Below are 17129 nucleotides of genomic sequence, written 5' to 3'. Positions count from 1 at the left end.
AAGGAAGGAAGGAAGGAAGGAAGGAAGGAAGGAAAGAAGAAAGACACAGACAATATGGTGATTGCCAGAGGGAAGGGGGGTGGGAGGAGGTAGAAGAGGGTAAAGAGAAGATGACTTGGGGTGGTAAACACACAATACAATATGCAGATGATGTATTGTAGAATTGTGTACCTGAAACCTGTATAATTTTATTAACCATTGTCACCCAAATAAATTAAATAAAAAATAAAATAAAATAATACACAAATACTATGTGGTGGCAACAGTTGTTAGCATTTTTGTAAATAGATACTTCCATTTGGGACAAATTAGCTAAATACTATCCATGAGAGAAAAAAACAAAAAAACAACAAAACAAAACAAAGTACAAACAAACAAAACCCCCAATGCACTGTCTATTTAAGCTAGTCTACCATTTTAAAATAAAAATAAAAGTTTTGAAAAGGTCTCACCTTTTATATTCTTTACTGGATAGAATTGAAACTTGTTCGATATTAAGTGACAGCACAGGTTAGATTTTAAATTTGCAGTATCATTTTAATGATATGTTAATATGGAAACGCTATACCAAGCCTCCATTGAAGTATGTGTTTGAAAAAGAGAAGTAGTTTCCTCTCCCAGTGTTGGTTAGGTCCACAGCTTCGGAGCTGAGGTTGGGTTTAGAAACTGATTTCAGCACTTAGCCCTTGAGACCTCAGGCAGGAAGTCTGCTTTGCTCTCCCATTGGGAGTCAGCAGACAAGAACTCCTCCCTGGCTGAGTGGTCTTTACATGAATGGAAGAGAGGTGAGGGGTGGTGAGACAGAGGAGATCAACTTGATAAGGAAATATGATGATTTCAGATTGGTGAATATTCTTCAAAAAAATTTTTATGGCTGAATCCATTTCCTTTTATGTACTTTAACTCTCACTCTCTCTTGGATTTCAAACTGATTGAGCAATATGCTTGATGAACACCATCTAGAAATAGATTGCATGGTGACAGTGGACACAAATGATTTTCAGAGAAGTGTAAAAAGTCATTACAGAAAGAGAAGATAATATCGGATCATCTGTATTCTGCCTCCTAGTCAGTCATTTCTACATTGCTTCTCAGAGATGTTTGCCCATCTTTTGCTTTATGTACTTAACATGGATACTTTTTAAATACATCCTGTGGGATATAAGGATCCAAGCTGTAATTTTAAAATAAATGTTCAATATCATGTAAGATTCTCCTAAAAAAGCAGGTGTTGCAAGTGCTTGGTTGTGTACAGACATTATATTTACCAGGGAAAGGCTTTCCTGAGCTTGTCGTTTTAATTAAAGAATCACATTCATTTAATGGCTTCTTAAGATTTAAAAGCATCTCAGACTCATGATTATTAAGACAATTTTTTTCTTCATTTGGTCAGCACTAGACTAAATCACATTAATAACCATTTAGAAATACAAGTGCAGTAAACTTTTAATGAAATGTGCCAATCCCGAGTGGCTGTTAAAGGTGCATTTTCCTGTAATTCTAAAACATTTTTGTGCTTTCATATTTGACTCATACTTACATCTCCCACCCTAGATTGCCCCCACATGCCCAAAATCAACTTTAGAAACTTTTTATACTTATTTGCATTTTTAATGAATCTCAGACAGATTTATCTGTTCATTCTATTGGACTTCAAAAGCAAGTTCAAGGTCAGACTGAAGATTTTTGTTTGTTTGTTTACCTTTAAACTGTGGAAGGCAGTTTTATATATAGGAATGTTGAGATTTTAAGTATCTTGGGAATCATATAATTTTAGGATAAACTTTATTTACTAAATTAGAAAGGATCATATATTGTTTCACATTTTAGTTGCAGCTATGGTAATGCCATGTCAAAGGACAATTGGATGGAGCAGACCATTCAGGCAAACATTCAATTGTCCCTCATATATATCTCAGTCCCTTTATTTCTAATGTACTCAGGGATGGGTTCCTAAGACTCTGAGGCATTTTATTCCAATTTGTTCTCCTATTCTAACAATTCACTCAAAATATCCAGTCTTCTCTACCATCAAGCTTCTCCTTTCTCTTCCAAACCCCCAAATGCCTGCATTTCTTTTGTGTGTTTTTTCGAGGTACAGACAGTCTCAAGTTTTTTTACTGATATAAATGAATGATCAAAAAACTTTCAAAAATTATAATTTTATAATACATTCAGAAAAATCAAGACTATAAGCATATTCAATGACAAAGCATTTCCTAAAATGCAGACAATATTTTGTGACACATGATCTACTTGACTACTTGGTCCATGTATGCACATTATGTTCTATTATTCCTTGTCAGTAGGTCTGTTAGTATATATATTCAATGCTGGTGAATCTGTCCCATCCTCTTCGTCCTTACTCTTTTTTTTTTTTAAATATATTTTATTGATTTTTTACAGAGAGGAAGAGAGAGGGATAGAGAGTTAGAAACATCGATGAGAGAGAAACATCGATCAGCTGCCTCCTGCACACCCCCGACCGGGGATGTGCCCGCAACCAAGGTACATGCCCTTGACCGGAATCGAACCTGGGACCCTTCAGTCCGCAGGCCGACGCTCTATCCACTGAGCCAAACTGGTCTCGGCTTCGTCCTTACTCTTAATGTTATTTCATTTTCTGGTCACATTTTACTAATTTCAACAATGTAACCTTCTTCTAGAATTAACTCTATAATTCCAATCTCTATAAAGTCTCTGGAGAGATCTTTTAAAAATGGAATTTCCCATGCCATTTCATTGTTTTAAATCTTTCAATGGTCCCCAAATGCCTGCATTTCTAATTCAGACAACCCAAACTATTGAGTTGTGTTACTGGTCTAAAGTATCTCAGTGGGAAGTATATTTTACAAATACATTTGCCTTGACATGAGCATTTGCATTTGTGTAGAGTTTACAAGATTTAGGAAGATATAATAACTTGCCAGCACTGTGAGAAGTCATATAATCATGTACAGGTATTTATTAATTTTTCTGATGGATGTAGGACACAACTGAAGGTACATTTGAGGCACTGAAGAAATTGTTGAACACAGTTTACAAACAAGAAGATGATATTTTAGGGAAGGGAGTTAGGGGGAATAGATGAAAAAAGGGGAAGGGATTAAAATGTATAAGTTTCACCCAGCCGGCGTGGCTCAGTGGTTGAGCATCAATCTATGAACCAGGAGGTCAATGGTTCGATTACCAGTCAGGGCACATGCTTGGGTTTTAGGCTTGGTCCCCAGTGGGGGAGTGTGCAGGAGGCAGCCAATCAATCATTCTCTCTCATCATTGATGTTTATATCTATCTCTCCCTTTGTGCCGCGCCTGCACAGCCAAGGGTTCGGTGAGCCTGAAGGAGGGCCGGCGAAGGATGAAGAAAAGACAGACAAAGAGAATAATCTGGGTCTAGGTGGATCTTCTGTGCGTGACTGAGACCACAGAACAGATCCAGACTGCAAACTGATGCTTTATTTTATAGTCATAGGTAAACAAGGTAATTTACAATGTTCTTATAAGTTTCACTTGTTTTGGCAGCACTTGCTGCACCTCCCACAGCACATTAGCTACCCAGGAAAGATCTAGGGAGCAGTCACAAGATCAAGCTTAATTATGCTAAGAGGGCTGTGCCCTCTAAGCTGGGACTTGTTTGTGGCTTTGCCAGCAGGTCAGTCCGAGGCTTAACCCTATAACCGCTCCCTACATCCCTTTCCCTTCCTCTCTGAAATCAATAAAACATATTAAATTAATTAAATAAATAAAATGTATAAGTTTCAAGTTATAAAAGCAGTTCCTGGGATGTAAAATACAGCATAGGGAATATAGTCAATAATAGTATAATAGCTATGTATGGTTTCATATGGGTACTAGACTTATTGGGGGAATCACTTCATAAGTTACATATATTTCTAATCATTATGTTGTATACCTGAAACTAATAGAATATCGTATATCAATTGTAATTGAAAAAAAATATTTTTTTTAAAAAGTAATAAAAAAATAAAAATGAATATATTTTAGCAACTTACCAGATTGATAAAATTTAATAATTCTTAGTTTTCATTAAGAATATGTCCAGCCCAGCTGGCATGGCTCAGTGGTTGAGCATCAACCTATGAACCAGGAGGTCATGGTTCAATACCAGGTTGGGGCACATGCCTGGGTTGTAGGCAGGCTCAATCCCCAGTGTGGGCATGCAGGAGGCAGCCCATTGATGACTCTCTCATCACTTATATTTTTAGCTCTCTCTCCCTATTATTTCCTCTCTGTAATTAAAAATAAAAAATAATATGTCCAATTTGTAGTTCAATTTTGAGCTGATATTATCCTAACACTTTTATTTGTATGATGTTTGAGAGTTTATCAGCACTTCCTACTCTGATTGGCATTTCAAGCCTGATAATCATTTGTTAAATTATATATTTTTCTTATTTTGTAAATGGAGAAAATTCTAAGTGAGAAATACAAGGTAAATTGCCCAAGTCAAGCATGGATTTAAAATTTAATCAAAGTTTTCCTTTGGTCCATCAGTAGACAGACTTTTCTACCATGGTATATTTGGCACCCACAACTTTTGTTATGTAACTATACAAACATACATTTGAACCCTATGACAAGCATAAAAAATTCACTGTATTTGTAACCCTTTCTTACAAGATAGATGCCTGTTTTCACTGGGGAAGTATCAAGTCACTTAATACTTGATTCTGCTTGTAGAGAGCTGTTTGCAGTTAACTCTTCATGATTCTGTTTGTTGTAGATGATGTGACCATTACTATGATATAAGAGTAAGGGCAGTTAATGGGAAGAAGGTTATGAATCCTGCCTTTGAAATCTGACATTGAATCTTTTATCCATCCTATGTATGACATTGGAAAAGTTATGGAACCTTTCTCTCCACTCTAAGTTTTTCATCTGTGACAGGTTAACACACATTATTCCTTCAAAAACTATAAAATATTATAAAGATTAGATAATCTGAAACAGAAAAAGGTCAAGCCCAGTACTTGGAATACAGTAGATTTTGAGTAAATGTTCTATTCTACTTTACTCCCCGCTTACTAGAGATAATCCTGAATTGTTCAGCCTTTTTAATTAGTAGTGCACCTTAAGTAATTAAAACTCTCAAAATAATAGTATGTCAGTAATAATTACAACACAAAGCTATTACAATGTCTACATAAAGTATATAAAGTTACTACATTATTCTTTATTTATGTATACTGCTAACTCCATAAACATATCACTTGCTCAAAATGTAAGTTCATAAATGTTCTTTCTTTGTTATCAGACTGATGTTGTATATCATACTCCAAATAAAAGATGCTTAGTTCAATAGTTTCTAGAAAATATTTCAGTTCAATACTTTAATATCATCAACCCTTTCATCATCATCACTATCATCACCATTATTATTATCACTAGAGGCCCAGTGCACAAAATTTGTGCACTGGGGGCGGTATCCCTCTGCCCAGCCTGCACCCTCTCCAATCTGGGACTCCTGAGGGATGTCCGACTGCCGGCAATCGGACATCCCTCTCACAATTCAGGACTGCTGGCTCCCAACCGCTCACCTGCCTGCCTGCCTGATTGCCCCTAACTGCTTCTGCCTGCCACCTGATCACCCTAACCACTCCCCTGCCAGCCTGATTGAGACCTAACTGCTCCCCTGCTGACCCAATAGCCCCCAACTGCCCTCCCCTGCAGGCGTGGGCCTCCCCAACTTCCCTCCCCTGCTGGCCTGATTGCCCACAACTTCCCTCCCCTGCTGGCCATCTTGTGGTGGCCATCTTGTGAACACATGGGGGTGGCCATCTTGTGTGAGGGTATGATGGTCAATTTGCATATTACCTCTTTATTATATAGGATTATCCTTCTTATGATCATTTCTAACATGTGTTGAGTGTCTACCATATGCCAGGCCCTTCATAAATGCTTTATATGAATTGCCTTATTAATTCCTCATCACCTTATGAGGGGCTATCTTTAACCTCATAGTATAAAATAATAATAAAGTTTAGTGTGGTTAGATAAATTGTCCAAGATCACAACCAGTAACTAGTGGAGTTAGGCTTTGAACATGGGCAGACTTATTTAGGAGTTCCTTATGCATCCATGTCTTTATTAGTCCACTAGAGGCCCAGTGCATGATTTAATCATGCACCTGGTGCACCAGCGGGCTGTCCGCCGGTGCCCCAGGCCTTCCGAAAGCCTCCGGCGCTGCGGAGGCTTTCGAAAGGCCTTGCGCCGGAGCAGACAGGCGGCCAGGTCCCCCGCTTTGGCCTTTGATCGCGGGGGACCTGTCCGGCTGGCTGTCCGCCGGTGCCCCAGGCCTTCCGAAAGCCTCCGGCGCTGCGGAGGCTTTCGAAAGGCCTTGCGCCGGAGCAGACAGGCGGCCAGGTCCCCCGCTTTGGCCTTTGATCGCGGGGGACCTGTCCGGCTGGCTGTCCGCAGGCACCCCAGGCCTTCCGAAAGCCTCCGGCAGCCATGGTACAGACGCTGAGCTCGCGGCGCCAGAGGCGCCGCGAGCTCAGCGTCCTTCTGGCCCAATCAGCTACCCCGGCCACCCTGAGTCCCGCCCCCTGCACCTCCTGCTGGCCCAATCGTGGGCGTAGCGGAGTGATGGTAATTTACATATTACCATTTTATATGTAGGATAATATTCAGATTTATCTTCAATGGTGGCAAAAATATATTTTACATATTGGTAAAAGTTTGAGTATAAAAATGTGAAAGTATCAGACTCAGTTATTTAATTTCTCCAGATCCAATAGTATGTCTTAGGGGTCTATCAGGAAGGTGGGAAGTTTAGGTCAAACTGAAGTTTCCAGTATCATAGCACATTTCAGTAACAGGAGTAAGAGGGTTAGAGAATTTTTCAGGTCAAATTTAGATGCCTTGAAGTGATGTGCTTAGGTGAATATTTCAAATTGCCAGTCATCCTAGATCATAAAATGCAGCATTTATTTTTTATACTCTCATAACCTCTGTTTGTTTCATGTGCATTGGTATGGTATTCATATACTCTGTTCTCCTAAACAAGAATATAAGCCCTTCAAGGACAGGGACCAAAAATGTTCTTTCGAGTGTTACACAACTTATTATCATGCTATGTGAAGTATCTACCTCTTGTGAAGATAATAACTTTATTTATTTTTATGTTTTATATTAAATTTAGGGGGGCATTGGTTAATAGTATCATGTAGGTTTCAGCTGTATATTTCTATGATAGAAGATCTGTACATTGCACTGGGTGCCCACCACCCAAGTCAAATCTTCTTCCATCACCTTATATTAGGAAGAATATTAGGTTTGAAAATAGAAAATCATGTTTTCAGCCTCAGGCTCAGTTCTCACCATCACTATTACCTCAGGGCTGCTACTTTCTTAGAAAGTTTGAAATAGGAAGATAGGGTGGTAGTCAAAAGAGGGACCTCACAGATATAAGGTATGGAACTGCTATGGCAAAAGTTTATAAACCTATTTTCAGTAATTTACTACAAAAATTATTAAAATTATGTACATATTACTGTTTTCAAATACATTTATTGAACCTGGCCAACATAGTTTGGTGGTTGAGCATTGAACTATGAACCAGGAGGTCATGGTTTGATTCCTGGTCACGGCACATGCCCAGGTTTTGGACTTGATCCACAGTGTGGGGCTTGCAGGAGGCAGCCAATCAATGATTCTCTCTCATCATTGATGTTTCTCTTTCACTCCCTCTCCTTTCCTCTATGAAATCAATAAATATATAAAAAAACAAAACAAAAAACATTTATTTAACATACAATTATTATGATGTAAACTCTTACCTGTAACTTATTTAACATTGATATATAATATTACATATCTAATATTATATATACAGGATTATATTGAACATTGACTGAGCTATTTCCATATTCTAGGTACTGATTAGTTTTAAATGTACTGTGCTATGTAATCCTTAGCACAAATCTTGAGATGAATATTATTATTGCCAACTTGCAGATGTAGGAACTGAGTAACTTGCAGGTAGGTTTAATAGTTTAATATGTTTATTGATTATAGAGCACATTAATGGCCCAACTAAGAAAAAAATAAGTTGTATCATTAATGTTTATTAGAAAGTGTGCTGGGAAGTTCAAGCCACAACTTTTACAGCAGTGGGTTATTTTCTATGTTTAGACCTTTCCAGTGCAAAATTAAAATGCACGGCCTCTTGTTCAAAAAATATTAAGAATTTCAAGATGGAGATAGCAGAGCAATAAGCCAAGAGTGCAGACCTTATGGATCATGGTGCCCAGTGCAACTGCACAAACTGCATGTCTATGAACCCAGCTCTTGAACTAAGTTTATACAACCAAGAATCTGTGCCTTCTGTGCTAGATTTAAAAAATAAATAAATAAAAGTGTTCTCATGTAGCAAGACACAGTGAGGAGCTATATGCCATTCTATCTACAGTGCAGTTTTACTATTTGACTCATGAGTGAAAAACACATTAACAAAAATATATGATAAAGCTTTCTTTCTTCATCATCATTATCATCATCATCACCATCAAATCAATTCCAACTCCATCATTATAATCATTACTATTATTAACCATCATTATCTGATTACTAGAGGCCCATTGCAAAAAATTCTTGCACTGGGTGGAGTCCCCTCAGCTCAGCCTGGACCCTCTCTAATCTGTGACGCCTCAGGGGATGTCTGATTGCCCCTCTAAACAGGCAGTTGGACATCCCTCTCACAATCCGGGACCGCTGGCTCCTAACTGCTCACCTGCCTGCCTGCCTGATCGCCCCTAACTGCCCCCCCCCTGCCAGCCTGATCACCCCTAACTGCCTCTGCCTGCCAGCCTGATCACCACTAACTTTTCCCCCTGCTGGCCTGGTTGCCCCCAACTGCCCACCCTGCCAGCCTGGTCACCCCCAACTGCCCCCTGCCCCTCTGGCCTGGTTGCCCCTAACTGCCCCCCAGCTGGCCAGGTTGCCCCACACAGCCTGCTGTTCAGTCGTTGGGTCGTCCCTCACTAACCCCCCTGACGGCCTGGTCGCCACACGCAGCCTGCTGTTCAGTCATTTGGTTGTCCCTCTCTAACCCCCTGCTGGCTTGGTTGCCCCATGCAGCTTGTTGTTCAGTCGTTTGGTCATCCCTCACTAACTCCCCTGCCAGCCTTGTCGCTCCATGCAGCCTGTGTTTGGTCATCAGTCTGGTTGTTTCGGTCGTGACGGCCCCTGGCTTTTTATATATAAGATATTTTATCACCTGGAGCTATACTATAAGTAAGATATCACCATGTAAGTTAATCCTTCGTAAAATATCTACGAAGTTCAATGACTAAGACATTTGCCATCTATCATACATTCTGCTAATAAGAAAGCAGGGGTTTCAAATATCATGTGTCATTGCAACAAAATATTATCTCTTAGAAAAGAATGTTAGCAAGCAGATTTGGACTTCATGTTTACAATCAGATTATCCAAATATTCATTTTTAAGCAATAGAAGCTTAGCCATCAGAAATGTATTTCTGTTGTTTTTCTTAGGGATTTTTTTTTCTCTTTTGTTAAGGAATAGACAATCTATCAAAAAGTTTTAGGAACAGGCATCAAGAAATAGAAAGGCTTAAAACTTTACAAGAGAATTTCTGCTTCATTGCTCTATTGGAGTAGAGAAGGGAATCAAACATACTTTGGGGAAGAGGGTTGATTATTTGTTGTTTTTTGTTTATTTGTTTATTTTAGAATGCTGTTCTAGAACTCACCTCACTATCGATGTTTGTTACCAGTCAGGTAATTTTGTTTAAAACATACACGATAGGCATTAGAATTTCTGCTTTAAAGGTTAAAAAACTGAATGTGGATTATCCTTCAACAATTATTGAATAGTTTCCTAATTTACATTTCCATAAAATTGATTAGTTTATAAGGGTTAAGTTTAAAGTTTATTCTCTTTTATTTATTTATTCTTATTCCTCAGGAGAAAGAGAGAGAGAAGAAAAACATTGATCTATTGTCTCCCATACGTTCCCAGAGGGGAGATCAAACATGCAACCTTTTGGTGTATGGGACAACCCTCTAACCAACTGAGCCACCTGGCCAGGGCTTCTCTTTTATCTTTCAAGAAGATGGTTTAATGTATTTGATTATGTTAATTTTGTCGGCTCCATTAATGTACTTTTTCTATATTGAAATCTAAATTTGGCCCTAGCCAGTTTTGTTCAGTGGATAGAATGTTGGCCCACAGACTGAAGGGTCCTGGGTTTGATTTTGGTCAAGGGCACGTACCTCAGTTTTGGACTCACTTCCCAGCCCTGGTCAGGCGTATGCAGGAGGCAACCAATCTATATGTCTCTCTCACATTGATGTTTCTCACCCTTTCTACCACCCTCTTTTCCACTCTCTCTAAAAATCAATGGAAAAATATTATCTGGTGGGGATTAACAACAAAAAAGAGAAAAAAATCTCAATGTGTGATTTTTAAATTATGTTATAGAAAGATTGAATGGAAATATCATTTGTAATAGTAGTAACAAATGTTAATATAAAAATATTTTTTAAATTGACAAACCCATGGTAGAGAAGAAATTAGATCTTAACTATGAGTATAGTTTGTTCTCAAAAATTTAATATAGAAAAACATAAATAAAATATAAAGTAAAATAAAATGCTATTTTACAAAACTTTCTCAAAATAAGAAAAGTTTTCCTGTTAATATCAACAAGACTGGCCCTGAAGACTTTGCCTCTCCATCTTGATATCATTTATTTGTATATTGATCTCCACAGTATTTACATTAAAATGTATCAGGTAATAACTTCTTTGGATCAAAGATTTTTAAATCTGGAATAGAAGATCTTTTGGTAAGCTTGACCTTGGGCAAGCTACTTAACTTCTAATCTATGTTTCCTCAGGATTAATCAAAAAGAACATGACACAGTTTTTTCTCTTCTATTTTTTCTCATTAGCAAAAGCAACTATGACTTTGTTTACTTACATATGTAACTATTAAGATGAATAAATATAAAATTATTATATCAACAAAAGACATGGTGTAGGAAAGAGTTTATTTTCTTGTGCTTGTTCATTGGTTTTAATAACTTTTAAAAGTTTAAGCCATTAACTCTGTAGGAATAATTCCTGAAAATCATGTATAAAATTTCAACATCTTTTTTTTTCTCTATTACATGATGAAATTAGAGCAAAGCCCTAGAAACATCACTGGTCTAAATTAGTTTACTGCCCCTCCTTACCTAATTCTTTGTTTTCTTAACCAGAAAACAAAATAAAACCTTAATATAAAAAGTTTCTTAGTGCAGGGCAAAAGCGATACATAAAATATTCCTTATATAGCTAATAATATAGTGACAATAAGAAATCTGAAAATGATCCTATATAATAAAAGCCTAATATGCTAAGTGTCTGGTCATCTGGTCGTCTGTTCAACCAATCAAAGCATAATATGCTAATGATATGCTAAGGCCGCTCAACAACTCACTATGGCGTACACTGACCACCAGGGGGCAGATAGTTGACTGATCGACCAGTTGCTGTGATGTGCACTGACCACCAGGGGGCAGACGCTCCTACTGGTAGGTTAGCTTGCTGCTAGGGTCCAGCCGATCAAGAATGAGCAAGACAGGCCGGGAATGCCCTGGAGCCCTCCCGCAGTTCCTCCCTGGCTGGCCAAACTCCTGCATCCCTCCCCGGCCCTGATTATGCACTGGTGGGGTCCCTCGGCCTGGCCTGCACCCTCTCACAATCCGGGACCCTGCGGAAGATATCAGAGAGCCGGTTTGGGCCCAATCCCGCAGGCCAGGCGGAGGGACCCCACTGGTGCATGAATTCATGCACTGGGCCTCTAGTTTATAATAATATGTATATGAGAGTATGTTATATGTGTTCTGTTACTAAAATTTTGTAAGTAGTGCCTACTTGGAGCAGATGCACTTTCTAATGATCTCAATAATTAAGTGCCTCCAATTCTAGGAAATAGCAGTTGGCATACTTTAGAGAGAAAGGTGACTGAATTGATTGTGCAACTTGATTATAATTTTTATTCTGTCTTCTATTGTGCTTTGACATGCAATACCAACACTGTTCTGTTACCTAGAATTTGCATCCATGGAAGTTATAATCAGAAGAAAGCATCAGTGCCCCTATCTGTGCAATGCTGCTGAGGCATTGCTACAGATCAAGACTATAACACAGAATGAGAATTGAATCTCACCTATTCATTTTGTTTAAAAGCCTTAATGCTAAGCAAAGTGTTTTCACATCCATAATCTCTGTTAATGCTCACAGCAAGCCTAGAGATAAGTAAGACATCAGTCCCAAGCCTCATTTGACATTAAGCAAGGTGAAGTTCACAAAAGCTGTGTGTCCTGTATGAGGTGACAAACTGGAAAGCAGCAGGGTTGAGACCTAAAACCCGGTCATCTCTAATCTAGTTTAATGCTTTCCCATGGTCATGAGAGAAAGGCTTGTACATTGTTTTACTCCTCTCTTCAGCTTGGTAACATAGAAATTCAGAGTTCTGTTTTGGGAAAAAAAAATTATAACACTTGAAAATAACTTTTTTAAGATTCTTCTTAAAAATGGTTTAAGTCTTTTAAAAATATCTCACTGATATTTGAAGTGCCTATCTAAATGTTCTTTGTATTAGGTATCTATTCAAATGTTAAGTCAGTCAGACTTCAAAAAGAAAAAAACAGAAAGAGGTATATATGGAGAGATTTGATTCAAGACATAGGTGTGAGTGATTATAGGGCCTGGCTAGGCAAATCTGACATTAGTAGAACAGGCTAATAGGAAGGGCAAGCTGGAACTCTAGGGCATGAGCTGAAGCTATTGTATAGTGGAATTTCTTCCTCTTCCAAGGCCTGTTCTGCTTTTCAATTGATTGAATCAGGCCAACCAAGATTATCTAGGCCAATGTTTCTTGGCTAAAACCAACTGATTATGGACTGTAATCACATCTACAAAATATCTTTACAGCAACACCTAGCTTAGTAACTTAGTGTCTGATTGCATACCTGGTGCTGTAGCCTAGCCAGGATGATGCATCAAAATAGCCCATTACAATGTGGAAGTGAAATTCATGTAGAGTTCAGAAGCAACATTCATTTAGGGATCAGAAATATCTTAGATTATCAGTTCTCACATTGATTTGCTAATTATATTTTTTCAAGCCTTTCTTACCCTTTTTTAACTATAAGATGAGCATGATATTAAGCTATTTGACATTATTACTAAGATTAAATGAGATGATTATTCACCTGCAAAACCTCCAGAATTCTAATCTAATTTATATTCCATGTTATATTCCTACCTAGCACTGTTGCCTATGGAAACTAGATTCCTTCTCCATATTGTAGGAAAAGCATTTCAGGGATAAACACGTAGGAGGAGGGGTATTGTGACAAGATTTATTGGAGTGAAAACAAAGGACTGCCCCCAGGTGCTTGCTGTCTCATCCATGACCAGGTGGCTCAGTTTCCTCTTGCTGTGTAAGAAGTCCAGCCTCTGGGGCCTCAGACCTGCACCCATGCCTGTTGGGCCCAGGAGGGCCAAGACCCAGAGGTGCAGAAATTCACTGTCTCATTTCTACACATTTGCCACCTAGGCCTAATGGACCAGGGCTGTGACAGGTGCTATGCTTGGACCCACATGGCTGCCAGGCCCACAACGCTGCTATGGAGAGAGAGTGTGCAAACAAACAAGCAAATGAACTTCAGTCCCCTTTTTAGTTAATCAGGATTAATATCTAATTCTGTTTGCTCCCTTTCTTTGTTGATAACTAATTAGCTAATACTCACTGTACTAGCACCAGTTATTTTTCTTCTGATTAATTCAGTGTGTAAGTATTTCTATACTGTGCATTTATTTTTAACTCTCTTCATAGATTATATGCTTCAGGATCACATTTCTTTTTGCTCGTCATTGCATCTTTGTGAATTTTCTCCCAGTTATGTAATTCTCTAAGAAGTCTAATCTCTGATCTCAAAATTTTAGTCACACAGATATATGAAAAGGTCTTGAAGTGCTAAGGAATTTAAGAAACAAAGTTATCAACAAAGCAACACATTCCTCTGACTTGAAGTTAATTTGCTTTTGTGGAGGCTACTAAACATTACAAAATAGACTAAAGTCTCTGCTTTGAGCTTTAATAGTGTAGAATATGACAGTTTATCCAATTGGTACAAATGATAGATTCATGTAGAATAATTGAGCTCTGTTTCTATCTTCTCTGAACCAGGAAATACAATTTAGAATTTGCACTTTCAAATGAAAATCAGAAAAAAAAGGAGGAAACAAACCAGGAACGGGGGAGCGGTTCTCCCACCTGCAGTCTGAAACCTGGGCCAACCCGAGTCCTCTGACAGCTGTCATTACAAATCAAATGCCCCGCGGAGCAGAACCTCCTCATTGCAGCAGTGCTGTCATGGTTCAGAGGTTATGTCTGATAATAGAAATTCAAAGAATGACAACTCCGTTACCTCTTGGTCCTCACTTCACCTGAGTGCCAAAAGGACTGGTCCTGTGCTAGAGATGGGATTCAGTGTATGAACATTAATCAGAAAAACCCTTCCTGACTCAAGGTTATTTACATCAACACTTCAACCCTATTCAACTCTGGAACGTTAAGAAAACCATCCCCAAGGAGGTATAAAACATGACTGAATTTGCTCAAGGTCATGTCAGTAGTTGACATGGGCATTGGATACAATGACTCCATTCCTCAGTCCCCTGTCCTAGTCAGGACCATCTTCTCTGGTGTTGGGGCAGTAGCCCTGGGGCAGCAGTCCAGGGGTAGACAACTATGATGCACTCTCTCTTTTGCAAGCCATCAACCTTATTTTCTAGAAAAAATGCACAGTTTTAAAATGCATTCAGGACAGAAGAATAACCATCATATGATTTCTGAAATGGAGAAATCTAGGAAAAGACAAAAAGGGGGGGGGTGGGAATATATGAAGGTACAATAAATGAGAGAGCAATAGGAGATAGGGTTTTCCTGAATGGAATACAAAAGCAATATGAAAATAACATTAACCAAAGTTGCTCTTGCTTTTAAAAATGATACAAAGTACCTGTGTTATAAAAATTAATGAAAAAATGTTTTAATTAAATAACTATGTCACAGTTTTTTTATTTTTTATTTTAGGTTTCCTTTTAATTATAAGATCTCTTCAGTGCATTTGTAATATGATTTACCAAAAATGTGTTTTAATAAGTATTAAGAAGCATATTTCTTGTCTAAAGTAAGGTACAGCAATGTTTTGTTGTGGGACATATATGGGAAAGTCTCAGAAAAAAATGATCAGATTCCAAAGACAGGGCCTGTCACACTTGGATTTTTTTTTTTCATGTTTGGTCCACCCTGGCTACACTTACAGATAATTGATTCTATTGTGGTGTAGTAGTGAATGCACTCTCCTAGGAGGTAGATGACTCACACAGAATTCTAACTCCATGATGTTAGCTATTCTGACCCCCTTTTTCAAGCTATTAATTAGAGATCACAATGCAGTTTTGAGATAGTGCATATGAACATGCTTTAAGAACTGTCTCCACTAATTGTTACTTATTTATTTCAACAATTTATTTTAATGAGCCTTGGCTTAAGATCTAATTTTACTTTCTCTCTTGATAAAACATCCAGCATTTAATTCCCTTGTGTATATGCTGCACTGTTCTTTTCCTTCATGTCAAGTAGCCAGTTCAGGGGTGACTCCCTGTGGTTCCTTGCTGAGCCGACTTGTTCAGTTGCTTAACACGTTCTGTTTTCCGTTTCTGTGTCCTCATGTTTATGCAGCTCGGCAGTGCTCTAAATTGGATGTCATTTTCCAAACACATTTTCTTAGATTTGCATGGAGAGAACCAATATTATCTCCCTCTTCAAACTCAGTATAAATTGCCTTTGTCTGCTTGATAGCATGTCATGCTGTAAAGTTACACCCAATTGGTGTGTTTAGAATGCCAAGTGGGTCTTGCTTGGATAAGGACTTAGAGTTCTGGGTTCTACTCCTGACTTTGTCACTAACTCTCTTGTGACTTTGTCCAGGGCTTGAGAACTTTGTCATTAACTTATTCATTCATTTAGACAGATGTGTGTTAAGTACTTCCTATGACAATGCAAAAAATAATAAAACACAGTTCCTATCCTCTTTGAATTCACAGTCTATTGGCAAAAACAAACACAAATAAATCAGCAAAGTACCCAATGATAACTGAAATTTGTGCAAAGCAGGTGAGAGCATTGGACAGACCGTGGTGAGTTCTGCTTACAGGTTTGTCAGAGCAGGAGGCTTTTTTTTTTTTAACTGGATCTTAGAATCTGGATTATATTTCCAGGAACAGAACAGAAAAGTACACTTAAGTAGGGGTGCATAAAGATTTTGTGGAGCAAGATGGAGAAAGGATAGAGATGAGACTGGAGAAATGGAAAGGTGTGACTTAATATGAAGCTGGAGCCCATAGCTCAAGTGTGTCTAAGCCAGTGACGGGCAACCTTTTGAGCTTGGTGTGTCAAACTTCGCCAAAAAACTGAGCATAACTCGGGTAGTGTGTCACTTTGAGGAAAAAACATTATTTTGCGATATTTATAGTTTAAATAACATAAATGTATAATTGTTATATATAATTGTATTTAATAAACCAAAAACTAAATATTTAACTTACCTGCTTAGTGACTTCTTTGTTCATCCGTCAGTCGGTTTCTTTTGTTGATCTTGATATTATTTAGCTTGTGTGGGGTGCCGTGAACTAAGATAACTGAGGGGGAGGGGGAATTCTTTAACTAACCTGCCTATTAGTGACTTTTTTGTTGCTGAATTTCATTGGCTAAATCTTCAATTAAAGGTTGGTATTTTGTACACTTCAGGCCCAAGCAAGCGCTACTAACTTCATCTGTCAATCTGTTTCTTTTGTTGGTTTTGATATTATTTAACGCTGAGAATAAGGCCTCACAAAAGTATGCAGAGGGAAAAATTGGGAGTAAAGCCATTGCTATATTTTTCAGTTGTGGAACAGCAAGAAAGAATCCCTGAATAAACCTACCATGCAGCCATACATGTTCAGCCTCGCCCTTGAATCATCAATATTTCAGGAACACGCTTAGGCTTCCTCTACCTACCCCTAGTTTCTTAGGCTTGA

The sequence above is a fragment of the Cnephaeus nilssonii genome (assembly GCF_951640355.1).
Source record: "Cnephaeus nilssonii genome assembly, chromosome: 13".
Classification (NCBI taxonomy): Eukaryota; Metazoa; Chordata; class Mammalia; order Chiroptera; family Vespertilionidae; genus Cnephaeus; species Cnephaeus nilssonii.
Note: the sequence above shows the minus strand (reverse complement) of the source record.